Source organism: Numida meleagris, chromosome 10 (assembly GCF_002078875.1).
Source record: "Numida meleagris isolate 19003 breed g44 Domestic line chromosome 10, NumMel1.0, whole genome shotgun sequence".
Classification (NCBI taxonomy): Eukaryota; Metazoa; Chordata; class Aves; order Galliformes; family Numididae; genus Numida; species Numida meleagris.
In genome coordinates this window covers 9,099,334-9,115,898 of record NC_034418.1, presented here as the reverse complement: position 1 = coordinate 9,115,898, position 16,565 = coordinate 9,099,334, and the positions used below count along the sequence as shown (strand labels likewise).

At 36.6% G+C, this 16,565-nt stretch overlaps 1 long non-coding RNA gene across 1 annotated transcript in view; it reads left to right on the top strand.

Moving 5' to 3' along the window:
- LOC110404217 overlaps positions 1-16,565 on the top strand; it is a 214,642-nt gene that overhangs the window by 117,788 nt on the left and 80,289 nt on the right. The window contains exons 5-6 of the long non-coding RNA XR_002442109.1: positions 884-1,030; positions 11,138-11,325. This is a non-coding gene — a long non-coding RNA (uncharacterized LOC110404217). The remainder of the gene's footprint in view (positions 1-883; positions 1,031-11,137; positions 11,326-16,565) is intronic.

Genomic DNA, 16,565 nt, shown 5'->3' with positions numbered 1-16,565 from the left:
TATAGAGCAGGGTTGTATTCCTTTAAAGATACATTATCAGACTGTTAAATCTAATTTCAGGCTACTGGGCAATTAAAATGATTAACATTCTTTACTCATATAGTTCGATTCATTAAAGTTTTAAACACCCTTTACACACTATTTATGTTGAAAATAGAGAAATAACATGTTAAAATGTCTTGGATCATTAATCATTCAAATTTGCTGTATAACTACTTTCTCAAAACCTTAGCACCACAGTGAATATTTACAAACCTCAGAGGCATTCTTGAAAGGATGAACAAAATCGAATTCCAGCCCCTCTATGCCCAGCAGACCTTTGGTAGCTCCTGGGTCCTCTGTGTTTGCAAGAAAACTCAGGCAGAAAATTCCTAAAAATGGTTTTGAAAGTTATTCTGCTCAGGGAATTGTGCAAATCTTAGCTGTTTTCTCCTGGAATCTTGCTCTCCTTTTGCCATTTGAAGGTAGCAGCATGGATGCTGTTACAGAAGCTATTAGGAACTCCAACTATAAAGTCTGGTGTACTGAAATGAACGTACACTTGGAGTCTGGCACTTAGTTTTCAAGTATGTCAGATGGATCTTTGTATTATTTACTGACAAACCAGTTTATTAGCTGGATATAAGAAGAGATCTTCAGGCTGGTAAACGCTGCCGCTAGTTAGAGGTGAAATGCCAACTTCCCTTCTGTGTTAGCGTTTGTATCGACCTCTGAAACACTGTGGGAAAATAATAAAGAAAGTCAGTATACAGTATGTGACAATACAGTTATAAACCATATATTAATGTCAGTCTTTTGAAAATACTAACTGTGCAGGCTTAGTAATCGTTTTAATATATATTTTTCAATTGAAATTCCTGCACTTCTGAAAATGTCTGGACAGTTGAAAGAAATGCTGTGAAATACAACAGTTGACTGGATCTAATCTGGACTGTGATCCCCTATACCAGGAAGCCAAATTATTGTGCTTGCCTGTCCTTGGAAGCAGTGGTAGATCTTTTGGCCCACGAGCTGCTTCATATTCCACCAGGTAAGAATGCTTGAAGTTTGCATGTTAAGAGTTCAAAGAGCATACAGGGCTGCAGGAAGCATGCTGCCTGTGTCACTGAGTGTCCTGTTTCTCAGATAGACCATAGGCCAGATATGCTGAACAAGTGTCATCATTATTCTTTCTGTGGCACTATTAGTAAGAGGAAGAGGTAATTATAATTAGCCTCTTTGAAATCACCCAGAGGCTCAGCTGATATGTCAAAGATGTAAATGATATTAAACATGAAGACACAGCTATATTTTACCAGCTGGCAGCCTGATCCTAGCACTAATACCATATTTAGTATTCAAGGGTCTTTCACTTTGAGAATATTAGGGAATATTCAGACTCCTTCCTTGAAGCTTGTTTCAGGATCCATGTGTTCTCTAGATAGACAATGGAAAGGTGACTTTCTAACTTAAGTCTTCTGGATTAGGCCAAACTTTCTTACAGAGTTACAAAGGAACACTACCTCCTAATTTATTCTCTTGAACAGGGTGCCCAAATTCAGTTAGAGACAACTGCAGTAATCCTAGCATAATTTGTAAGTGATGCACTGAAAATAAATGGGTGGCCAGGCAAGTGGCTTATCTTCCAGTAAGATTTTACAGTATGAGAGGGTCAACTGGCTGTAGAGGATCCACACAACTGTTCTTAAGGAGACTGTTTTTTCCCTCCTTGACTTGCCCGTTCCTCCCTTCATTCCACTACTCTTATTCTCCGTGTGAGACTTCCTGACATAACGAGTGGTTCACTATTCAGAATCAAACTGTGCTATTTTACAGTGCAACATACTGTATCTGATGCAGTTCTAACTCTAGACAATAAAGGAACTGTCAGCCTCTATCCGCGAGGATGTTTCTAATGCTGTTCCATCATTCATTTCAAGAGCAACATGAGCAGAGCCTTTCCCTTGAGAGACTGACAGCCGTTATCTCTGTGATACTATAAGCTCTTGCTAACTTAGGGAGCTGAAATCCCAGAGGTTCTTCTGAATTTCATGTCAGTGTATGGTGCTGTAAGCCAGTCCACCAAACTGGGTGTACAGAGGCACTATAACATTGCACCTTATTAGGTGGAAAATCAAGCACTATTCAGATGATGAACGTGCATATCATACTACTTTGAAACAGTTTATTTGCTTAACCTTTTCCTACCTCAAATCCAGATGGAAGGAAGCAACGTGGAGAAATAGTCCCCTTTAACTGGACTGAAATCACTGTCTAACAGTTCAATGCTGCAGCTACCTCCTATGTCTGTGTCTTATACAGAAGTCTGTGACTTCAGGTTATTCATGATCTCTCTGGTATCATCTTGGTAGTCATTACTCCTGACTCTCTCCTTCTAGACTTTTCTTGTAAATTTGGATGGTGGAAGATGTGGTGAGAGAAGGCAATGAAAAGATTGAAAAGGGCTTCCTTACTTATATTACAGTAGGAAGAACAAAGAATCCCATTGCATTCATTTTATATACCAGAAATGTACTCATTATTTTGACTTGTGATAGAGATTTAGATTTCAGGTTGAACTACTTGTGTTTGGTCACACAGTATGAGTATTAATTCTTGATGCTCTGAGTACCTTTGCCTAATCCAAATCTCCTGGAGGTTGTTGAATGTGTTGCTCTGAGGAGACCCACTCAAGAGATCAGTTAGAAGTATATACTCAGCCAAAAATAAAAACTCAGAATATCACAAAACCTCAGAGATATCAGTGAAGTACAGAATAGAAAAGTTTGCCCAAGTCTCTGCCTTTTCTATTTTGCTAATAATCAAAATTATATAACAAGAGAATGACTTTTATTGTTGGTATATCTGGGAAATGATTTTTCCTTTGAGGTTTTTGGACTTCTTATGCCTTCCATTGATTTTGATTATTTACAGTTTGACAAGGAGAACACAGGCAGCCCATGCTGTGCGAAAGATCAGAGGTGCCTTCGTTCCTCAAGGCTATTGCCTTCTTTAATTCTTCAGTGTAGGATCAGTGAACTGATTGCATTTTCTTCTATTTGACACTTTATATTTCACATTTCTTCATCAAACTATTGTAACATACTCTCTTTTAAAGCAAGCTGCTCTGAGAATATAGCCTTTTTGTCTTGGCCATTATTATAACCCTTCGGTGACTTGTAACAGAAACTTTCAGTCTCTACTCCGATTAATCATCTTTCAGTTGAACAGGATAGACTTGAGTATCTTTTAATCTGCTTTGTGTTCTTTTTTAAAAATAAGTATTATATGGTATTTTATGTATTGCATATTTAATCATCACATTGTGTAACTTGAGAGCAGCTCTTCGAATATTTCTTCAGCCAGGATTCTCATACAGGTGGAGGGGGAGCACAGTTAAAATATTTGCAAATACAAATAAACATAGAATAAATTTGGGAATGTAGTTGTGCATGCATTTTTGAAGCACAGCTCCTTGAAGAGACATTTTTTTTTACAGTGGTAGGAAAGAAGCCAAAGGATATGACTATTTAGAGTGTTAACACTTTCTAAGCAATCCACTTTCTGTTAGAAAATTGCTAATATAACTCCCTAAAATAGAACAAAAAGAAGTTAGTTGAGTCAAACCTGGGTGTACGTCATGGGTACAAATACTTTTGATCAAATAGGCTTCTCTCTCCTTTTCTCTATTATACGACATGTTATGTAGTGCATGTTTCCAGTGACTAATGTTTGTGATGTGGGTCCCTGTAGATGAAAACTTGGGTGATGTTAGATCAAAGTCCTCAGTAATTTCATAATTTCTTTATGAAGAAATGCTGGTTTTTGGCTGTAGTTGGCATCAGTCTAAATGAATCAGTAAAATGGGATGATCTCAGCTCATATAAATAATAGCAGCCTTCTCCTGTTAGAAATGCCTTTCTTCTGGAAAAGGCAGTTGTCCCACATTAATGCATTTCTAATCAAAAACACTAAGCCCCATATGGTATTTTTTAACACATTTAAGAACCCTGGTTAAGACAGAGTTCTAAATGTACTAGAAACCAAAGTTCATTGTTCAACACTCAAGAGACTGTACAAAGAGTATACTCTTGTATTTCTGTTTTATGCTGCCTATTAGTTTTATAGTATTGGGTCTCTTTCTCTTTCCGCCTCCCCTTTCTCTGCTTTTTGTGCAATGTCCTTCATGTTACCATGCTACAAGGTTTACCCTCTCTCCCTCTTAAACATAATGAACATCAGAAAAGGTCCCTGAGGCATAAACAAAAACCAAGAGGGGAGCATCCCAGTATATCAGGGGATGGTTATGAAGGAAGTCCACAATAGTTCAGAATAATAAAATACTAGGGCTAAGATACAACTTGTGTGTGGAAATACTGCTGGAAAATAATTTGTTCACATTTTGTGAAAAAATATCTCAGAAGTTATTTTTGCTTCTGTTTGTTGTTTGAAATTATGGCCTCTGCTTTCTCTGAGTCATCGTTAATTGATTTGCCAAAATTGCGCATTGTAGAAAGCAAGGTAGAAAACAAGCATTAATTAATAGAGTCAATGTTGTATATTACTTAAACTTGCTCATGCTGTGGAGGCCTTTCTAAATCTTAAGTGCAAAGGGGAAAAAAAAGTTTTTCATGTTTAACTGTGAATGTTTTTTAAAGATATTTTAGTGCAAGTTTGTCTATAGAATTAATGTTAATGTGATAAAAATTAAATCAAAGTTAATGTGATGTTTTCTAAAATGTATTATTTATCTTCACAGAATCATTTAAAAAGATAGATTGCAAGGTCAGCTCGTCTGTCCACCTGCTCGAATTAGGTCCAACTACTTCAGCTTGCGCAGGGCCATATACAATTCAGTTTGGTGTCTCTTCAAGGATGGAGGTTACACAACATCTCTGAGCCTTTTTTCTTGGTATTTGATCACACTCTTATTAAATTAAAAGAAAAAAATCCTATTAAAAAAATCAAAAATTCCTATATTGCAACTTCTGTCATTGCATTTTATCCTACCCCTGCTTTTATGAGAAGAATACACTGTCTTTTATGCTGCTACTTAATAGCTGCAAATAGTTTTTCTTTTGCTGAGCAACCCAAACCTGGATGTAGTACTCCAGATTTGCCTCACAACTAAGGAAAAGGGAAGAATCACTTTTCTCTGCCCCCTGCCTGGTGTCCAGCTATTACAGCCTGGGATGTGGCTGACCTTAGGGGTGCAGTGCTGACTCTCATTCAGGTTGCTCTCTTCTCTAAGCAGAAGTCTTTCTGAAAAGCCTTCCAGTCAGTGGCTGTGCTGTTTCCACTAGAAGGCAATCATGTTGGTTAGGTATAATTTATCCTCGGTGCCAGTCTTCTCTGCTTGGAAATGACTTCCAGGGATGCAGATTCATTCCTGGTATTCCAGAGATTAGCCTCTTTGGACAGTAGTTCTTTCAGTGCTCCTTCTTGTTTTGTCTTTAGTAGACAAGCATGATGTTTGCAATTTTCCAGCTACCAGAGACCTACCTAGGTCACCATGACTGTTCAAAGACTATAGAAAGCTGCTTCACAGTGACAGCATCCAATTTCCTCAGTGCTCTTAGGTGCATCTCATCCCACTCCATGTTTAGAAGAACGCTGAAGGGCTCTGACTGGATCTTCTTCTATTGTGGGTGATGCTTCTCTCCCAGGCTCACCTATAATGTCCACGGATCTGGAAGCCTAAAGGTAGACTTTTCAAGTGAAAACACAGTCAGAAATGCTCTGCACCTTGACCTTTTTCCATGTCTTTTGTGAGTGGGTCCCTTGCCATTGATCAGTGGGCCCATATTTTCTTTAGCTTTTTTGTTTCCTGTTGCTATTGTATTCAAGGAAACCCTTCCTATTACTCTTTACATCTCTCACTAGTTGCAACTCTAGATGAGCTTTGACTTTCCTAATCCATCCCTACGCACTTGGGCAATGCCTCTGCTTTGTAGCCTGTCCCCATTCCCACCTTCCGTGTGTTTCCTTTCTGTATCTGAGCTCAGCTGAAGTCCCTTGTTCACGCTGGCCTTCAACATGAAGTTCAGCATGAACTTCAACAGTTCTTGCTGGGTTGCTCAACTTCCTGCACGTTGGAATGGACCATTCTGGGCTCTGAGGTCATTTTGTATATTAAAAAAAAATCAGGAAGCTTTAAAAAAAAAAAAAAAAAAAGATTTTCCAGTTTTAGTCTGCCATTGTAATTGAATATATTTCTTGTGTATATGGTAGGAAACAAAACTGCACTTCCTGGCAAGTCTGATTGCAGAAGGAATGAGAGGAATAGGGAGTGGAAGCAAAAGGATTTAATTTCAGCATGCACAATTCCAAACATAAGGAAAATTAAGATAAAATGATGAATTATGTCTAAAGGACCTACTGATTTCAACTCTTCTTCCTAAGAGTGATTGTCTAGCTGACAAACAGTTTTGTGCTACTAAATTATATTGAACAACTATTTTTTCAGAAATTTTGCATCTATTTTTGATCAAAAGATTGTAAGGAAAAAATTTATCACTGGGCACTATATATGCTGCTTTTTGACAGAACTATATCCACTTTGGTGGCGGTTAGATCTTGCCCTGCCTCTGGGCATGCACAACTTTTAAATGGCCTAGAACATGTGGGATGGAAAGAGGTCTTATCAGAGTCATGCTTAGAAGAAAGCAGCTATCTGAATTTATTGTTCAGCACACCTGTAGTCCATTTCAACTCATGTGAGGCTCCTTCTTTCTGCAATGTTAGCACCAAATGGTTATTGCAGGAAGATAACAGAAGCTAGAAATGTAGCTAGAATATGTACGCATATGGCAGGAAAACCAAGCACACCAATGTGCTTTCTTTATTTAACTTACTCTACCCCTGTGACCCTGTAGCATTTCTTTCTGATGTACTGCTGTAACATTACTCAGGTGGTGTTTTGTCATTTCCTGAATGTTAACCTGCAAGAATGCCATCTTTGCTTCTTTACTTTGAGACACAATGATGTGCCCTGCAGCCCCCAGTTACTGGGGGTTAATTTTATGCTCTTTTTCTGACAGACAGGATTCCAATAACACCATATGTCAAAAAATCCAACCAATTCCAGTCATGCACCCACAATGTCCAGCTGTCACTGCTATAATTATTGAAACTAAAGCCCAGAGAAGTTTGTAGTTTTGGAAATGCTCTAGTCTCCTTAGATCTTTACTACTGGTGTTATAGCTGATTAGGACCCAGCCAGCCTTCTGTTGGTCTCTTGAAAACTGCTGTAATTCTCATTCATCATGGAAGCTAACCAGCTGCTCCAGAGCCATCCCATCAAATATGTTGCTTGATGTTACACTTTGCTATTGCCCTGACCTTGATACTTTGGATGTTGGAATAAAGGCTGCTTATTATGTTGGAGTTGCTACAAAACTATCCCACTAACTACATTCTCCACAGAAAAACTGAAAGTGTTTTCATGTAGGTAGCTGGTGTCACTGTGAAGACTGCTACTAATCTGCACTAATTTCTCCATTATCCTGCTCTATTTTCTTTGAATGTTGGAGGAAAATCCAGTGTGTTGGTCATGCAGATCACTGGCTCCTATTTACAGGCAGAAAGAATCGTGTCAATTTAAAAGGCAGGCTTTTAAATATTTTTCTTGAATAAACATGAGAAATAATCCCAACCACAAACTGACTTTTGTTTAATTCATAGTTTTAAAATACCTTTAATAATTAGATTGGAAAGAATTAAGAGATTTGATCTAGTGGACCAGTTTTCTTTCCCCAAATTCAGACTACAGCAGTTTGTATATTCTCACTGGCTGGCCCTTTGTTGTGGCCCGAATTCAAAATTTTCTGGACAGTTGGTTGTATGTGATCCCACTTTTGGGACTTTTGATAGTCCTCCTTAAAGAGAGCTGAATAATAGGTGAGATTCAACTGTTCAGTGGGAGACTGAAGGCGAATAACAAGGAAGTCATCAGTCAAAGAGCTCGATACAACTTGGCCATAAGTCATGGGAAGAAAGTAAATAGAAAGAAAAACAACCGGACATGTGATCAGCAGCAGAAGGATGTGTAAAGAGAAATGTGACACGTGGATTGTATCACAAATAAGAAAGCTGAGTGAGACATTTGAGCTGGTTATGTCAGCTGTGAAAGACAAGTCTGAGCAAATGGTTGAGGATGTCATGCAAAGAACCAGTGATGGAAAGAATATTTTGAAGAGCCGGAGTATAAATTATATTAAACAGTTTTTAGAAGTTGCCCATAATAAATGAGGGAGAATAAATATTAGAATTTGGAGGCATAGAAAAATCTTGGTAAGATACTTAAAAATATAAAAGCATAGATACAGAGCTCTGGCTAGTGTGCAAGAGCAGAATTTACAAAAAGCGCCTAGGACCGAGAAGGAAAAAGTGATAATATGATTAACGAAAAAAAAGGGAAGAAACAGTCTCATAATATGTAGCATATGAGCAAGTTACAGTTAGATATTTCTAAGTGATATTTGTAATAAGATAGAAATTGTTGTCAATACAATATAGTTAAATCTACTACAAATCTTTCATAGTCTTGAAATATAGTTTTCTGCTGTCTGGTGGAAACGGTATATTTTGGGAGATTATGGCCACCCAAAAATTGATAGAACACATTTACAGGATGTTAAGAACTGCATTTAGAGAAGTCAATAGAACGGACTTCCAAATCACAGGAATAGAACAAGCCAGGTTGCTGTTACAACCTTTGTTTGGTTTGGGATTAGCTTTTGTATTAAAGACTGAAGGGAGAGAGAGGAAAAATTATATTGTGTGAGAAAGTGAAAAAATGTAGCTTCTCAGATGATATTCTTCTTATGGCTTCACCAGAGGTTCCTCAGAAAAAATATGACCAATAAGCAGAAATTCAGACTGAGGTTCACATGTAGAAGATAAGAAATAACAGTTGAGACAATTTATAGGGGGCTGTTAAAGGACCGTTCAGAGAACTTCTGATAACCGCTCTTTTGCTTTTTTTGCTTTTTCCTCTTGTTTGATAATAGTGCTATTTCTTCTTACCAAACAGAGTCTTTTGCTCTAGTAAAATTATCTTCAATGTAAACTTCTTAAAAATGGGAATATGTGGGAAGTAGCACTCTGGAGAGCTGTATACTGTCATACTTAATCTAATGGTTCTAAGAATTTTTTGAGAAGCTGGAGAGGTCAACGTAGTTGAAAGTGCTCTTACCACTGGTGAGTAACATACTCATAGCAAGTTTGAATGCAGTTGTTTGAATGTTCTCAATGATGTAAATATCAAGTCCTTTCCCTTCTTGTTAAATCCAACAAATGATTGGGAAATTTCCTAAAACCCTTAGATCTGTGTAAACAATAATCAAGTGCCCTCTTTGTTTCTACTGTGTGTAGAGTATGGGATTTTAGTCGTTCAATTTAAATGAAAATTGGAAACCACTGTAGAAGGAACTTTGGTTGATTTGGTTGATGACGTACATAGCTTTCTTATCCTTCTGGTATGATGTAGTTGCAGATCATGTGCAACATGTTTAGCTCTGTTACATAAGATTTTCCAAAACAAATGAAAGTGTAGTAGTGCAACTCTACACAATCACAGTGGTGATGCTGTAAAATAGTTGAACTAGTTCAAACAGCCTAGTAAGTAATAGTATGTTGGATTTTGGCCCTCTGCTTGCACACAAGGCATGAAATTATTTTTGACGGAAAAATGCCTACATGGAATTTGAGGAGATACAGAGTACTGATATCATTGTATTGACCAGTGTGGTAGTCTGTGTATTAATTTCAATATGCAAACAGCGAGTGCTTCACAGATAAGCTGCCTGCTAAGCCATGTGGGCAGAGCTTAAAAAGGAGAGTCATGATTTCTGTGAATGGGAAGAAATGAACTGATTTCTGTGACTTATTGATTTATTGTATGTATGCTAACTGAGGCAAGGGAAGTACCTAGCTCTTGTATGCAACAGATGAACTGTGTTTAACAAATATGCATTTATTTATTTTTTTTTATACTTAAAAAAGAGTCTATCATATGAAATTTCTCACTTTTCCCTTTTAGACTGTTGGGTTGGCATGTAAAGTAAACCTTGCTCTTATCAGATACTTTGAAAATTATTCAAAGACAACAATGCTTTTATAAACTTTTTATAAAGTTTTAAAAATAATGCAGTGGTAGTCATATAATTACAATGATGGATTGATACCCATCTTCCTTATTAGGAAGAAATGTTACTTTAGTCCAATTTCATAATTACTTTAATGTTGATGTAGTCGTAGGGTTTTTTTTGTTGTTGTTGTTTAAAATAATAGCATGTAATAGAGGGGAAAAAAACAACAACTGAGAAAATAATAGTTGTTCATAAGATGTTACTTCATTTTTTTTCAAGCTGACAGTGCAGTACAGAAGTCTGCTAGGCAGAAGAATGCCAAACTTATTTTTATCATTATTGCTATTATTGCTGTTTATTACAATAATGTACTTTAAATTTACAGTCTTGAGCCATCATTGGTATATAACACTATCTGTGTAGCTATACGTATTTAATTATTTGTGGAAGGTATTAGTATTGTAAATACAGCTTATCTTTGTTATAAGAGTGGCATTAATAACAGAATTTCATAAATGCCAACATATAGTACGATAATTTCAAGACTCTCTGAAAATATGGTGTATTGTATGTAGCTAAAGATGTTCCCAAATGCGTGTTTTGTGTATATGGGGAGGGGGAGGAGGGCTGTTTTCTGCTTAGAATGCTTTCTGATGCATAAATATTAGCATTAAATAATTTTGAATATCTTGTTTCCTAAAAAGATTAGTTGCTCTTCTCTATGTGATAAATTGTGCAAGAGTTATTGTTCGCACCAGTCTTCATACTGTATTATTCTGTGTAGCTTTAAATAACCAAGTCCAAATTATGCTCAGCAAGCTGTTGGGAAAGCTTGGAGAAATCTGAGCGCTGAAGGGCCAATTTGTGCCCTGACTTACATCCTCTGCAAATGCACTGACTTCATGCTGGTTGTAAAGTGCATGAGGCAGTACAGGATTTGAACTGCGGCATTTAATTTTGATTTAACTTTGTTCTTTTTTTTTAAAATATATTTACTAACATGAAGAAACAGTGTGCCTATATGTTGCTACTTTGTGCTTAGCATCATTTGCCTCTCTTTCACTTAGCATCTCAAAATATACAGGAGACATTAAAAAAAAGATAATATCTACATGTTTGGCTACCAGAACTCCAGTTTGCATTGGATCGCTCTTGGAATCACAAGCTTTGCATTTGGAAGTACTACATAATGAGATATATCCTTTGTATGTAATATACTTATCTCATGTGGCCATTCATCTGTCTCCTCAAAGTGGTAAGTAAAAGCCAGATCTTTTTTGGGCACATCTAGATTGCCCTGTCTCAGTGAGACTTTCTGCAATCCATGTTGCTCTGTTAGAAGAGGATATCCCACTTACTATTTGCATCTAAAATCATATTTATACATAACATATATACATGCAGGCTGTGTAAATTCAACTTCACCAAATTTGGTTTGGATCATCAGAAATCCAGCTACCTTTAGTAATATAAAGGATCAGTGAATCATTTTGTCTGACTTTGTTTGTGGTTCTCTTGTACGAGAGTTCTCTGTTCATGAGGGTGGATAGCGATAGGACAAGAGGGAATGGTTTTAAACTGAGACAGGGGAGGTTTAGGTTAGATATTAGGAGGAAGTTTTTCACACAGAGGGTGGTGATGCTCTGGAACAGGTTGCCCAAGGAGGTTGTGGATGCCCCGTCCCTGGAGGCATTCAAGGCCAGGCTGGACGTGGCTCTGGGCAGCCTGGTCTAGTGGTTGGCGACCCTGCACTCAGCAGGGAGGTTGAAACTTGATGATCTTTGAGGTCCTTTTCAACCCAGGCCATTCTATGATTCTATGATTTAATTGTCCAGGGAGTGACATTTCATGCTGGAAACTAGAGAGACTGAAGAAAATGTTCTTTGGAAATGAGTCGTTTCAATACAATTGGGTATTCTCACCTGTATTTGTTCCCTGATCACTTCTTCAACAAGAAGACCTCCAGTTCTGGGTATTGTTAAGTGACTGGCAGAAAGAGACAAAAGGAACAACATTTGTATGTAGACCTAGTATTAATTCTAGCTGTGCCTATAATTTCACACACCAAGTGGAAGTGTTGAACTGAGCTGTTACCACTGAGTTTAAGGACAAGGTGAAGAATTCCACTTTTCTTAATGATCTTTGCAAAAACAAAACAAAACAAAAAACAACAACAACAAAAAAACCCAAAAAACATTAAGGCTATCCATCTTACAGTAATTATACACAAGTCTGTTTAATAGTAAGAGTGTAAGGCCAAATACTACATTTGCCTTTTTTTCTCTCTCACTGTTTACCTTATGTATGTTTATTGTTCTGATTATCCCACTGAAATAGGTAGGATTATCGTCTCAGCACATGGTAGCTCATCATATAGGCATGAACTTTGTGAAGCAGTCCTCGTGAATTACTTTCATTCATTTTCTGCTTTCTGTTCTGCCAAATGCTTACAATCAATCTCACCTTTGAAAATAGTAATAATTTCAATTGAAAAAACAAACAAACACATAATGTTTAATTGCTGTCTAGTCCACAGATCCTCCTGTTGTTATTTTCAAGTGAAGAGGAAGCTCACCCCTTCTCAACTGCTAAGCTAGAAAACAAACGGTAATAGAAGAGAGTGAACCAAGTTATGCTACTGTTCAGTGTTAGCTACAGTTTGTTTTCATAATAGTTTAACTTGGCAGTAATTGTATTGGAGAAGCTGGTTTTTGAGTTACAAGAATCACAAAATTAGTGCATTTTTTTGTGTGATTAGTGACTTTAGAAACAATTGGCAGGAAAACCTTGCTGGCTTTAACCATTCCTTTCAGTCATGGTTATTGCGTAAGCCTAGTTTGGCTCTTCAGCAGTCTAATGTTTTCCAACCATTCAGTCACAAATTTGAATAACAGATTCCAGCAAAATTATAAACCATTTGAAATGTTCACTGAACCTGCAAATGCAGTGAGTAAAATTACTGGTAGATATGATAGACTAATGAGAAGAATTAATGTGGGTCAGACATAGCTATGGTTAACCTCTGCAACTTGTCTAAGACATACAATATGTAGTCTTCCCTAAGTGATTGAAGAAAATCCACTTGAAACTACAATATGCAAAAAATACTTCAGAAAAGAAGGCAAACTTTGTCAATCATACTTTAGAAAAGCAGTGGCTGAAAACAAGACCTTTTTGCTTTCAGATCAGGGTCTCTTCACCACTGTAGTAGAATTTCCAGCACAATTCCACAGGAAAAACAAAGCCTTAACCTCCTTTACGTCCCTCAAAGCTGTGAAGTCTGTCTCTTAGGATTCCTTCTTAAGTGGCCTTTTGGAATTTTTTCATAACCCCTTCACATTTGTTAGTCCAGTTGTTCTATCATGGCCTCTACTACCCCAGACTGCTTTTTGCCTTCTCAAGAAGCTAGAGAAGAGGATGTCGATGAGGACATCCACTGAGATATTCTTCGTGTACAAGAAGGTTTAAGCCTTGTGTAGGAAACCCATCATAAAGGGAAGGAAGGCTGAAAACTTTATTTTGCTCCAGTTCCAACCAAACGTTAATAAGTACCATGTTTTCCTGTTTTCTTGTAGAAAGTTTTGGAAACTTACTTCCATACAAGAATAATTTCTATAAAATCCTTTAAGGAAGCTATTAATTCTGGCATATGGAGAATTTATAATTTCTGCAAGTGTTATGCAGGAGAGACCCTATAATGCGAGCATATGATGCATTTAACTCACGTTATAAAATCTGCCTCTATATCTGGCAATGATTTCAAATTTCCTGAGATCTCTATTTAAACTATATCAGAAGTCTGAAGCACAAACCATCAGCTGGAGGGGAGGTAAAGTTATGGTATGTTATGCTTAGGTAAAGCATATTAACAAATTTTTTTTATTGTTTTGGCAGGCATAAAGCAAGGACAATTGGTTGGTACAATTTCAGTACCAACTTTAGCATTTACTTTTGGATTACATAGTTGAGGCTCAGTCATTCCTTCTCTTCCCTTTGTCCCAAAGGCATTTTCTGATGAGTTTCCAAAATGGATTTCATCTCAGGAAGATAACTGTCACTCATTCTGCTGGCCAAAATTTTTAGGAGGGTAAGGAACTATTAATTGATATCTGCATGAGGAACTCTGGTTGTTATCCCTCCAGGAGCTTCCTTCTCTTAATAATATCGATCTATTTCATTTGATGGTTTTCACAAAGAATTGGAATCCTCCCAGTGACCGTCTCACCTCTGACCAAGTATCCCAAGCATGTCTTTTAAAATAGATGCTTAGGAAGTGTTTTGCTCTTTTCCCTTTGGAGTATGATAAGAAAACACTGTATTTAGGGGCTATGGATCATTCTTCCACAAGTAAAAGGAACGTAACATTGACTGACAAAAACAAGGAAGGACTTTTTAGTGCTAATGCACAAGTATCTCAATCACATATTTCCCATAGTGTAGCTTCTTTTTAAGATAATATACACTGTTAAGAGTTGATTTTGCAATTATCAACTGGAAATAAGTTCACAACACCCTGTGTTTCTGTGCCACCTTCATCTGTGGGTAGCTTGGCAGCCAGTGAACTGGCTCACAGAGAGCTTGGCAGCTCATGCTCTTTTTGCTTCTTATACTGTTTAACTGTTCTACAGGTCTATTGGAAGTTCTAAGGAAGTTCTACAAGGAAATAAGGATAAAGCAGTGTTGTTTTTTTTTTTTAACTACAAATCAAATAAGTCTCAGATATTATGGCATTGTTGGTGAAGACTTCTTTTTCTGTCCCCTTAAGAAACTTAGTTTTAATATGTCTAAATTAATTAAATGCTAAAAGCAGCTCAAATGGTGTTTTTTTGTTAGGAAGCACAGTGACCTATGTAGGCCAGCTTCTGAAACTGGCTGAGAGTTGAATTATTTCTGTAAAAGTTTTTATACATTAAGAAAACTTATACAAATTTCCTTTCAAGCTTGGGGTTTGAATACCAAGTCTTAAAATGATAAATTGAAATTTTATTGTCTTCTTATAATGGAAAAATTGACCTTATTTATTATCAGATGAATAGCTAAACAGTGTATTTAGAAAATTATATTTTATTTTCAAAATAAAAAGAAGAAAACCAACCTTAGAAAACCAACATTGTAACTTAAAATTGCATCATATGAAGATGTTTATAGGTAGTGGTTTTGATTCCTTGCCACCTTCCTTTATTCTCCTCTAAAAAAAAATAAAATCAAACATAAAACAGTTTTAGACAAAAGCTGTTTCTATTGTATTCTTTTTTTCCAAGACAAACTCTCAGTGCCTAGACTTTTAAACAAGTGCTTTATCCTTGAAAATTAAAATAAAATATTTTCATGTAATCAGTAAATTTTGCTATGAAACTTTACAGCAGCTATATTAAACGATAAGAATAACTACTATTTTGAAATTCTGAACATCATATAATTAGACCAGCCTTTAAGAAATATTCAGAGTTAAGGCACATTAGAATGTATTCCACAACATGGAGACAGCCCTGACAAAGAAACATTATTCTTAGATTTACAATTAATTACCCTTATGTCTATACCTTGCATTCAATTTGCATATCTTAAAAGTGCTGTAAATTTCATAGCACTCCCTTGTTATTTAAGATCATTCCGCTTAGTAAAAGTTTCTATAGTGATAACTTTCTCTTGATTATGTAGTTGTGAGGTCAATAAATCTGGCTTTACTTTGCTCTACAATGTTATAATTTTTCTTTTTTTGTGTATTTTTCATTATTTTGCTCCTTGTTCTTTCTGCCCTCTCATTTATAATCCCCTGAAGAACCAGTAGATAGAGAGGTCTGGCTAGAAGACGAAGTGAGTGGTCAGATTCTCAGATGTTATCTTTTTCCCAGAACGCACTGGTACTGGGTGTCTGACATGTTCTATACATCTTTCTAGTGTCAACCTCATTAAACAAATACAACTTGATCTATAGCTCTCAAGAAATGAAATTTCATGCAGTGAATTTTCTGTATTCCAGCTTGTGTTCTCCCAGTCTTTTCTGCTTCAGCAGAAATCTTGTGCATTCTTGACTTCTAGTATAATGCTGTGCCATCGCTGTTGATAATTTTGTACCCTGAATTGATCGATGTTTTTCTGTTATTTAAAGAAATACCCATGTTTGAAGCTCACAACTTGAAGTTTGTTGCTTTCTACAGAAGAAACCATTACCGCTATGGTAGAAGTGATATACCATGTTGAGTGTCATTCAGTATGTTTCATTTGGTCAGATATGTTATGTGGTTCTGCTCTGAATATGAGACTTATCTGTTGCAACATACTTGTAAAAATCCTAGTCTTCTATAGGTAATGATGTATAAATGCGCTAGAACTGTTTTATGGTCTAATTCAAGGTTAGCACAATATCCTGTAAACCAGAAGGACATTTAACACTTTGCCAGAATAGTAAATACTGCTTTCAGCCTTTCCCCCACTCCCTTCAGCTTAAAAGAATTTTAAAAAGAAATGTATTTTCAAACTAAAATAAACCTT